We start from the raw sequence: 12,609 nt of genomic DNA, 5'->3' as shown, positions 1-12,609 counted from the left end.
TAGGATGGATATTGGGAAAAATTTCTTCACAGAAAGGGTTATCAAGCATTGGAACAGGCTGCCCAGGGAAGTGTCAGAATCGCTATCTCTGGAGATATTTAAAAGATGGATAGATGTGGTGCTGAGGGACATGGTTTAGTGGTGATTTTGTCAGTGTTAGGTTGATCATTGGACTTCATGATCTTAAATTTCCCTTCCAACCTAGACGATTCTAAGATTCCATGATTCTTTAGCACCCAGTCTGTTTTCCCCATGAAGGTTCGTACACATGGAAATCAAATCCCCTCTCAATCTGCCTTTTGATAAACTGAATAGATGGAGTCTCTAAGCCTCTCACCGTAAAACATTATCTTCAGTATACAATCATTTTGAGGGGCCTTTTCCACTCCCTTTCTGACTTTGAAACTTCTTCAAAAGGACCCCACACCTGAACAATTTTGATGGTGCTTTTACCATTGCAGAGTGGAAAAACAAACCCTATGCGATGCCATACCTGCATGGGTAGCAGCACCATTTTCCTGCCACAGCAAGGCTGGAGTTGAGTGTGACACTGAGATCTTTTCCTCTGCCGCTGCTGACAAGGGTGCGGTCCCGTATTTTGCAGGCCCTGCCTGCTTTCTACATGCAACCTTCATACATCTGTATTAAAATGTCAAGACCGACTCCACTTATTAGGTGAAGCAGACCACTTTGATTGTCCTCATCAGTTTTTACTACATCACCAGCGATTTTAGAGTCACAACAAAATCACCGATGACAAGCACTAGCGGTGCTCCTCTTCCCTGCAGTTCCCAGCAGAAAATCCCGTTTTTCACATTCCTGTTTGTAGAACCACCCATTAGCCCATTCTAAACCCATTTGTCATGTATTGGTCCGGGGTTGGTGGGGGCAGAATAGCTTTTGTTTTATGCAGTGTAATAGTAGCAGTTTTATTCAGAAGTTAGGTCTGTTTGACAAAAGTTATTTACTGTGATCACCTGTGAGTTGTCCTTTAATTACCTATCAACCGATTCCCAAAGCAGCTTTTTTTCTGACTGGCTCAAGTTACCTGGGTAAGACCACTTGCCCTTTCTGAATATTGGCACAGCAGCGTTATCCCGGTCTTCTGGCATTTCCCTGCTATTTCAAGGTTTATTAAAAATTAACATCAGTGAATGAGTGCTCTCCCCAGCCAAGTCTTTTAGGACTCTTGGGTAAAACTTATTCAGACCGACTGGCAGATGTTGCTTAATGTCTATTAATTGACTAGAAAGTACTTATTAACCTCATTAAAGGATATTCTTATGCAGTAAGAATGTCCTTATTGTTTCCAAATGGAGAACTGAAATAATTTTGACTGTTTCTGGGTTGCCTGCCTACCAATAGGTTTATCACAACTATTTGTTTATAGAATCTCAATGTTTGTAGGGCTTGTTTTGTTCCCAGTGTATTTTATTTTTTTAATTTGTAGATTTGTCTCCATCTTTTTCAGATCCTTTTATCTGTTTCTTTATTTCTGTAAAGATACCATAAATCTCTTTCTGGTGTCTTAAACTTTTCAGTTACCTACACAAAAATTCTCTTTCATACTTTTGCAACCCATTTTCTTTGTTACCCCACTATAACATATTTTTAAAATTTATTTTTTTTTTAGTTTTTGTATGCTGCCTTCACTTCTCTGCTTAGTGGCCAAAAAATATTGTTGCCTGTTTTTCTTGAGGAATCACAATTTTTGGCTGTCTTCTAAATTCGTCTTATAGAGCACTACATTTTCATTCACACCTTTAATTCTAAACATTCATCTCCAGCATATCTTTACATTTTCTCTGCCCATGAGACCTCCAATTTGAAAGCATGAAGTATATGCCATGTTACTACTTGAGCCTTTTCTCCTTTTACTAATACTGAATGCAATCAAGTCAAAATCACTGATTCTGGGCCAGCAACCAACTTGCAATGATTAAATCTTTCTTTTGTCCATCACACTGAGATCTAAAGTAGGGTTATTTATTATTACATGCTTTATCTTTGGGGACGGGGAATGATCATCTCTAATTTTTAGCAGAACTGTTGATATGCTGCTGAGGAATCTGCTTTGTGTGGCCCATGGCAAGTCGTAAAGGACTTACATATTTTTACAGTCTGTTTTTCTATTTTCACTTTTACAAGTCAAGTTATAAATGGATTTTTAAACGGACAATGAAACTTTTAATTTTATTAAGAGGTAAGCATTAACAGTAGTGCTTACAGTAAGAGCAGTAGCTAGTGATAGAAATGCCATGGACAATAATTATTTTCTGGAACTGGTCAGAAATCATCCCTAATTGTTAGGTAAAAATAAAGTAGAACATGCAAGCAATATTTTTAAAATCATTAAATCTTAGTTAAAACTTCTAATGGCTGTTACATAACACCATGGAATGCTGAAAATTCAATTTTTCCATTTAATTATGTAAAATGGAATTAATAACTTCAGTTTTTCGTATTTTTTTTTTCCCTTGTAATTTCGTGTTATCTATTTACATACAATTACACCCTGTCCAGAGTTCTGAGCTTTCAGTTCTGGGCTTTCAACCTCCTGCTTCATGTAATTTGCACATTATCTGCAAGTATGCAAGTCATCCACCTGAGTTTGCATTTTATTTACAAATACAGCAGGTAACCTCTATCTCAAATCTTGTTTGCCACTTAATGTTTGAGCCCCATTTTTGTTTGCCGTTGGGACTGTCTTTCAAAAGCGATGTCTTAATATACTATCTTGAGCCTGAAACACTGAATATGAGGTAGCTTCAGGATTAATTCCATATGTGTCAGCTCCATGAGATATTCAATCTTCCATAATTTACTAATGTATATGAAAACCAGGCAGTCATCTGTGTTTTTCTAGCAATACTCTGTCCTCAGAAGCAGTGGTTTCACCATAAATAAGGTCTCAATTAAAAGCAAATAAATTGAGAGCAAAGTTAACCGAGAGACTGTTAATGGACTGCAACCACCACACCTTTCTTCTTATTGCTTAAAAAAAGTGCAGGTTCTGGGTGTTAATTACAAAAGATGATAAACTTAGAGCAAGTTAACTTGGAGGTGAGAGTTCCCACTCACTGTAAAATAGAAAAAAAGGAAAAAGACACGAGAGAGAGACATGGGTGTTGATGACCTTAGAGATTCATTCAAATGAATACAGGTTTTATAGCTCAAGCGCCTCATGAAAATAACAAAGTTTTTGGCTGACTTCAGACACAGTCTGAATGCTACGCATGACAGAAGAAATGAAAGGGAGTATGTTAGATTGGAAAATGAGAAATGCTGAACCTCCAGGTCTCCCCAGGAGAAATCATTCTCCTTGAAATGTGACCACTGTTGCCATCTCCCCCACTGCCCTGTAACATCTGAAGATGCTACCTGAACGATAGCTCAGCCTTCTTAGATTGGTTGTGTTTGCCTTTAATTTTGTGAGCTAAGATCTTTGTCATACTTTCAAATTAAAAAAACAAAACAAGTTGTATTCTATTCATGAAGGTCAAATATGGAAGGGACAGACTCATGATTCTAGACTGCTAATATTGCCTTTTCCTTTGTTAAACTCTCCTTGTCAGTATTTCACTAACAGAATATAAAATAATCTGTGTAATGTTTATAAATTACTGGCAAAATGAGTAGCTCAGTGTCTCCTAGTGAAAACTTAAACAACCTTAAGTCACTTCCCTCCATTTCTTCTCGGGAGTATGCACACAGTTTGACTTTAGGAGTTTAATTTAGATACTTTAAATCAACCCCAAAGACATTTAACTCTTTCCATTGACTACAGAACAAAGACATTGTAGTGCTACATGCATTGATTCACATCTGAACCTAATGCCCTATGCATTTTTTTTTCCAGCATCCACCAACAATCAACCCCAAAACCCCTGCCCCTTTCTTTTTTTTCACAATACATGGATTCCTCTTAGACTTCCTATTTTGTGTGTGCATGCGTGTGCCTCTTGGTTTGAGTGCGTATGACTCAGCTTATTACCAGCTCCTGATTTTATTGTAATCTTTGCACTTTGGGTATGTGGGGAGGGAAGAATTCTTCATGTTCCAGAAAAAAAAAAATGGATCTCATCAAAATATTCTAATTGAGTTCGACCCTCAGGGCTCAGAAACCAGAAGAAAAAGAACACAATTATGTGTGTTTGCCTTTTTTCTTTTAATAAACTTAAATCCAAAGCTGTTACTAGAGTGTTGGGGGACTGAGGATGTTTACTGTTTGTTTGGGCTATTATCTGAGCATTGAAGCAACCTACAGGAGCAACCAAATTCTTCCTGTGCCATCTGCTTTCAGAAGAGAATGGACACGTGACACCTGCCTGAGATACAAACCTCAATTTAGGCTCAGGAGCCTGACCCTAAGGGGTAGATCCATCCCACCACAACAATTCAGGTCAATTCAGGATCAGTCCCCTTTCCCTACCATGGCCCAGAGCAGTTTTTGACTCTAAAGTGGTCTTCTGAAACTTGGCTCCAATGGAAGGGCTTGTGGTATGCAACTGCCATAGCTCACTGTGATGGTGTTGCCTCCAAGAGAACAGTTTGGTGGGACTCAAAATCCCCTTGCAGACCTGACATGGCCTGGAGGAAGAGCGTGGCACAGGAAAATAATGACAGCTTCATTTTCTTTTTGTGCGTGCACTGCAGCTGTGGGAATAAAGATAGTACAACTTAGCAAAGACTGAGGCTGACTATCAGCTACTGCTTGGCAACTGCTCTTACTATAAATAGTGATAGATTGCTTTTCAACCAATTATTAGAGTCTTGTTCTTGGAGATGAGCTAATAAAAATGTGTATATGTATGTAGCACATTCATATGGAAAGTTAAGATTCCTTCTTTTTTTAGTTACTATAGGTGAAATAGGATTATATATTCAAGTGTGTTTAATTTAGTTCACTGATTACTCTTATAAGGTGCTTTACTGTGTTTCCTTGAGGATGGTTCTTTATTTTTTCTCAAAAGCAAAACCAGACTCCCCCTTGATGATTTCTGAGTTTATCGTCTTTTGCTCAGCAGCTGTTACTGCTGTTGAAGTACACATGTGTCCTAGGAGGAGATACGTTCCATTTATTCCTCAAATAAATGGAACATAGTGCCATGCAAGGTGCATCTTACAACAGCAGAAGTATCTGCCAGGTCACTCCTCAGCAAAGTCCTTATTTATTTGTATTTACTCGATACAGATAACATTTCTGTACAAGATGTCTCCATACTTGCTATTTATAACATGAAAAGCTTTTGGCAAACACATCTATGCTGTCACATCATCAAGTAACTCTCCCCTCTGCCAAAACCAATGATGATATTCCCCACTTAAATGTCATGTAGCTGCGGGTCTTATCCTGGGAGGAAGCAGAGAGGCGCTGCAATGTGTAATTAATACTGTTCACTGAAAAGGCCATAATTAAGTAGCAAAGTCAGCATTACATTAAAGTTATTGTAGAACCTCACTCCTTATATAGTGCTGTTATGACAAATTTGGTATACAAAATGTATTCAACAGAATATCAGTATGTACTTTTACATTGTAAAGGCCAATTTTGAGGAAGAAAACCAAAACCTTTTTTTTTTTCCAAGTCGTCTCTTTCTGAAGCTGAAGTTTATGATATTTCCTGCATTCTATTCATACCTGAGTTTCATTACTTCTGTTTAATAAATAGTATAGATCCACTCCTCTGTTCTTGTTCATGGGTGGCAATGGAAAGGCAGAAGGGTGGATTACACACTGTTAAGCCATTAAAATAGACATCTTTTTTTCCACTGTTTGCTCATGGAGTCCAGTAAACCACACGGTGAACTAAACTTCATGAGTCCAGTTGTCCAAATAAGAGACACTGGGATGCAGGAGGGTGGTTTCAATCTAGGCTAACCTAAGGCATACTACATAGATAGCTTCATTTGGTCTCTGCTGGCAGAAAGCCTGGATGCTTCCAGGAAAGCCAATATATAACAAGCTGCAAAAAAACTTGCTGTAAGAATGGTTGGTATAATGTAATCCCTGACTGTGACACTGTATCTATGGCTATTAAAATATTTACGGAGGTCATTTTTTATCTAGCTATAATTTTCTAATCCAAATGGTTTCCAGACACTGGAGAAAGGCAAAGGAAGGAAGGAAGGAAAGAGGGGAAAATAATGTAGTTTTACTCTATTCATCTTGATTTGCTCTTATTTTTCCCATAGGTACAATGTGTATGCTTTTCTCATTGTAGAATATACAACTCAGTTGCAAATTTTGGATGGAAAAAATAAATAAATTTCTTATTTTCATTTAATTGCATTTCTTAGTTCCCATATAATGACATATAATGTAACAGATCTGGAGCTCAGACCAAAATGTGCAGGAACTGTGGAGGGACCAGAAAGGTAGATGGAGAAAATCCTTTCCAACAACAACTCTGTGGCATGTCTTGCCCCCACTGTCTAGAGTTTTCAGCCACTGAGAAAGGAGAACTATGGCATACAGTGAAAGGAAAACACATCGGATGCATGCAGGAAAAAAAAGAAAAGGAGCCTCCTCACACTTTCACCCTTTTTACTACCCTCCTCCATGATGAAGGAATCAGGAGAAACAAACAAGGTGGAATGACCAAAAATGGCAAAAAAAGGGAATTAAGAAGTTTCAAAGAGAGTGTGTTTATCTTTTCAGTCTTATTTCTTCAGCGCTTAAAGTGTTGTCAGAAAACCATATAATTTCAGTTCTTCATATATTTATAAAATTGCTTGTTTTTCTTTAAAAAATCCTTCTGAAATTGAACCTGCCTTTTCAGTGGAAACTTCAGTTCTGCTGTTCACTATCCAATAGTCATGATTAACTGACAGAAGGAATTCTCTGGAAAAAACTGAGTGCTTCTTTTCTTCTGCTGTAAGCAGCTTTTAAAACTTGGGCACACATTTGCTATAGGCAATCTAGATTTTGTCTTTCTGAAAAAAAAATAATTAGGGTTTTCTACCACACGCAATCTAGAAATGGAGCTGCTAAGTCTGCCCTGGCAATACACCTCTATCACATGGGCACCTGTCAGATTTGGTGTGCTAAACTTTTTGCAGTTGTATTTTATTTGCCTTTCAAATCCATTCCTTATGCATCTGGTGTGTGCATGATATCAAATTAAGATAGCAAATTATCTTGCCACCTCTGCTATTTTGTGTATTTAAGCCAAACAAGCCTGTCATCAGAAACCTAACAAAGGACCCTGAAAAAAATATGTTTCTCCAGAAAAGCTCTGTTGATCCCTGGCATTTTGTGGGGATGTGCTACTCCCTTTAGGTGGTATCGGAAAAAATAATTTAAAATTTATTTTATATACTTGTGGAGAAAAGTGATAATAATTTCTTTCCAAGAAAACCCACAATTATTTCAAATTTCCCGTTTCATACTCCACTTTTCTCCCCATTCTCTGGCCGAAATGCCCCTCATCTCGTGGGATTGTATTTCAGAGATTTCTTTCCTTCCCTGTGTAGTGATACGGCTTTGCTGCGTGAGTTCAATGGGAATGGAAAATCTGCTTCCTGAAGTGAGAGAAGAGATGCAGGCGTGCTGGGGATGGGGATGACATGCATTCCCCAGAACTTCTGGACTGCATCTGGAGTTAAATGGACCTTATTGTTTTCTTCAGTGTGGCCAACCGATACCAACAGCCTGCCGTAACATGACACTACTGTAAGCGCAATTATCCCAGGGGAGTAGGAATTATCCCCTTCTCTGTACACAGCCAGGGAACGCAAGGTGATCTCTGTGCAGCACTTGATCTGTGGTTTAGCCGAAGGCTACATTGTGTAATCCATCCATATTGATCATATCCATATAGATTTTGACTAAGAGCCTAGTTTGTGTTGTGTCTGACTCCCATGATTTGTCTGGAGTTGGGCAATATTTCAGGCACTATTGAGAGAAGTGCATTCCTGGAAACCAAGTGATTATGTGAAAAAAAGAAATCTGGAAACGACCAGAAAAGGGCTCCCTGTTTTTAGTTTTAAAAATTTAGAGTTTCTAGTCTTTACGGCTGCAAGAAAAAGCTGGATAATGTGACCTGGATACAATCAAATGACTTAAACTTTTAGAAAATAATTGAAGTTACATTTTTTATTCAGAAATAGTCTTTAAAAAATAGTGATCTCAGGAGATTCAGAGGAAGCTGATTCCTGGTTTTCAAGGTATCCACTAACATTCTTGATATATTTTTCTCTCCTCACAATTTCCCATAGACTACAGGAGGATTTTCAGATTTTGCTGTGAATTTTCAAGAAAAAACTTCCCCAGCTTCTAAAAGAAGACCCAGTTTTAAAAGCATGTCCTTGGTTTGAGACACCTCCCACTTCCAGGGAAAAAAAAGAAAAACACCACAAAACAAACCAACAAAAATCCAACCAAAACTACCAATCTGGAACATTCATCCTAATTCTTTCAGAAACCCCTCAAAGACATGGTTAGGGAAAAAAAGAGGGGAAAATCCAACATTTCAAACTAGATTTACATATTTCAAAGCACTTTTATACACACAATGTTATGGATAAAACAGCAGAAGACAGTGATACCTTTATAGCCTCCAGGGACAGGACGGTACTGACTTTTCCTTAAGAATTAAATGTGAAGACCCATAGGACTGGACCTCCTCTGCCTGGTGGCCTGGCCTGAGGCACAGACTTGCAGTACACTGGCCATGGTAGTGCTGTAGATGAGGAGAACTATCCAGGACCAACCATGAGCAGTCTCCATGACCGACCTCTTTCACACACAAAATTAGGTCTAGGTTTCTGTCATGTGGACAGAACCAAACTTCATCACCCAGTGACAGTACCAGATCAAAGGAGAGCATGTAGTCGCAGCATAGCTCATCAGAGAGCTTTGAAAGGGCTGAGATTGCTCTTCAGAGAAGGTAAAAGGGACTGTGATGTTTGTCTCCTCAGCCCCAGTACTGATAGTCCTCAAGGACCAGACCCTCCATCACAGAAGCAGTGGACGTTCTGGCTTTCCAAGACATTGACACAAGAAAAGGAAGCAGGGGTGGTGGCTGTTTGTTGCTCCATCAGCTTCCTACCCCATTTCTCCTGTAGTTAGAGCTGGCTGATCACATCCATGTTGTTCTCAGAGATCTTCAAGAGAATTTTAGAAACTTGAGAGCAGCAGTGTCCAGAAAAATTTGGGTAGGCAATCCAAAACTTTTCAGGTTTTCATGTCCAGAAGCAACATGACCTTCTAGGAAAGAAGTATCTCCTGCCCCCTGGCAGCATTCTGGCTGGGTATTGCATAAGGATAAGTGCTTTTATGAATATTTCCTTTCCAGTGCTGACGGTAGATATGATCTGAAAGTTGAGATTGACAGTGTGTGGGTCAAAGGAGTCTGACCATTCATTCTGCTGCCCTGCTGCACAATCTGTGAAGCTTATGCAAGCAGAACAGCAAAGACTTTAAGCTGCCAAGCAGGAAAAAAAAAATAAAAAAAAGGAAAGCAGAAAAACTAAATGTACTGGTGGTGAAGGAACACATGGTGCTTATGATGCCTTAGACAGGTTCGCTACAGATCAGATCTGAAACTTAATGAAATCATTACAAATATTTTCATTTATTTTGCTGGGATTTGGATCATGGTTTAAGGCAGGTCAAAGAGGAGACAGAATAATATATGCACATATCACATGTAACTGCCTCACGTAGTTAGAGCATATAAGATACATACAATATAGCATGTATACTTTGGAATTTTATCAGTATCAGGGAGGACAATTATAATAACAAGTGATCTCATTTTGCTTGAAAAAAATGGAGCAGAAAAACAATTTAATTCATTTCACCATGTTTATAACACTCTGTAACAGAGATTAAGCATAAAAGCAAGCACTCAACAAAACAACCATTGTACCTCCCGAGTAGCATGTAAACTAAGTTGTACCTACACCGTTAGTATCATTTACCTTCAGATTTCTGGCTATAATACAACAAATAAAGATTTCTCTAATTCCATCTTGATTGATGTAATTCATACAAAGTGCCATGAATCCAATTTGTACACACGTAAGCCTATGCAAACAATGTTTATGTCTCCATAAAATTCTGCTAGTCGACCACGGCAATGCTGTACAACGTAAAGGAGGGTAAGGGCATACATAAGGGCTTAGGACTGAACTGACTAGTGCAATTACACGCTCACAAAACAGAATTCCCATTTGTGAGTTCTACCTTGCATTCGATTTCAGGAGGTCCAACTTTCAGTGAAAGATATTGAACCTGAAACTAGCCCCAGATTTAGATTTATTCCTATGTGGGGAGTTAGATATCTCCAAAACACACACCCAGATTGCTTCCTCAGTTCATAAAGCAAGGGAATGCCTTTCCTATGACCTTGCTTTATCTATGATTTAAAAAGGAGCTTTTGACTGAAACACAGAGGATCAAATATTTTAGTTAAGCATCTGGTTACATTCCTAACAATAAAGAGTATTGAAGCTAGTTCTCAACACAGACATGGTCTAATCGCTTCCCCCCCCCCCTTCCCTTTATAAAAATCTACAGAACAGTAAACATTTGGAAAAATAAAGAACAGTAGACAAATTGAGAATAAGGAGAGGAAGGAATAACAAAAATATGTTTCATATAATTAGCAAAGTTATCCCCCTGAGACATTTTTAACTAGCTAAAGAAAAATCTTTCTTCTGTTAAATACCGCTTTCATTTATGACAGAATACCAATTCTTTTTCAGTTCGACAGAGAATTGGACCCAATCTCAACCATCTGAAAATAACATCTGACCAAAATGATTAGAAAATAAGTTGCTTTGTAGTGTGCGTGATCACTCATAACACCTTTAATCTAAATACTTTTTCAATTCTTATGAAATGGGATAAGCAGAAAAAACTTGTAGAATTTGTAAGATTATAAGAATTGCTAAGATTAGTCTATTCACATGAACTTCAGTGAAAAGCTGTTTTGAATAGAAAGGAAATTTGTAGTTTCTGTGCATTTTACATGATAGAAAAATGCTATTGTATCAAGAAACAAAAGCTGCGATACATATCAAATTAACGGTTAACTTTTTTAAGTTAAACGGTTAACGGTTTTTAAAAGTTTAATATTCCATCAAAAGGGAAATGAAACTTTAAATTTTGCAACTAAAAATTTCACCTTGAGGCAATTTTGCTATAACAGGTGCGGAGACGTCACTGTATGCCCTGGCATGTATAGATTACCTTGCAGCAAAACAACAAATTGAGTTGTCTACCATGTAGGTGGCACTTCAATTGCTTTCTTTTTATTTTAACAACTGTTTGGAGGATGGAGAAAGAAGATAAGTTAAAAATACTCTGTTCTACGTGGTTTGAAGAGTTATGGCAAGTTAAACATTATTTGAAGAAAGTATTTTATCAAAAGCATGAAAAAGATTTCAAGATTTTTCTATTTTTGACTTTGGTATATTTCCATGGGGAAACATGAACCAACACAGGAAAAGTCAAAAAGTAGGCAGTTTTATGAGATTTAAGAGTAGCAGCAGGTCCAATTTTATTAAGTTCATTGGTGTAAGTTTACCAAGACTTCTGATGAAAGGTTCTCTTTTCAAAGATTCTTTGTTTAGAAAAAATAGTGGGTTTATAGCACACTGTCTTGGACATAGTATATTATAGCACCTTTGTAGATTGTAGTATTATTACCTACATATTGAAAGTTTCATTTCTTTTTGATAGCATGACAGTGATGCTCCATTTTTATATTATTCCCAGTGTTTCACAGAATTTTTTTCCTGGAGCTGCCAAAACCCAAGCAACTAATGTCCCTGCATCAGAGCACAAGTTTTTCACACCAAGAAGCAAAGGTGGCTCAGGCACAACTTCTAGATTTATTTTTCAGTTAAAGGGCAGAAAATGCACACAAATTAAACACAGAAACTTTGCAGGGAGCATTTCACTTCCACAACCTTTTGTCCAATCCTATCCCAATTTAGACTGCCACATGTCTTGAATCGCATCTGTGAATGAGCACTTAACAGATTTGTGCAAGTTTTGTTTGTGATCCTTAAAAGCTTTTTGCTGTCTGTTTTTCTTCAGGCTTGTTTTATCCCTCTATCACGCCATTCTGTGTATTTCAAGTTCGTACCCCGTTCATTGAGACAAATAGTAAAGGCTGGTCACATGATGGCCGTTGCACAGTAATTCCCTTATTTCTCTCACTGTTTGAGCCAACCTGGCTCAAAAAGAAGATCACCTCAGCTTCTCAGAAAAAGAGAAGTCGCAATTTATCTGGATTTTTTAATATAACTGGACCCCCTCCCTGCTTTTCATTTTAGTCCATCTTAAAAAGACACGTATTTTGCAATTTCCACAGGAGAAGACAAAAATAATTACCTTCCCCCATGCCAAATTTATTCCCATTTTTGTGCCATTTTCCACATCAGTATGCTATAATTTTATTGTTATTGATACCGTTAATAGAAAGGGTTATTTTTTGTACATTGTAGGTCAATAACCATGCTGTCAGTTCTAAGTAAGGAAACAAAAAATATGTAAAGGCAGAAAAACAGGTCTTCATGCATCTCCAGTCCCTAAATCAAATTCCTCCTTGAGTCAAAGATATCTCATCCATGAACAGAGATCTAGAATATCTTT

This window comes from Rissa tridactyla, chromosome Z (genome assembly GCF_028500815.1).
Source record: "Rissa tridactyla isolate bRisTri1 chromosome Z, bRisTri1.patW.cur.20221130, whole genome shotgun sequence".
NCBI lineage: Eukaryota > Metazoa > Chordata > Aves > Charadriiformes > Laridae > Rissa > Rissa tridactyla.
Note: the sequence above shows the minus strand (reverse complement) of the source record.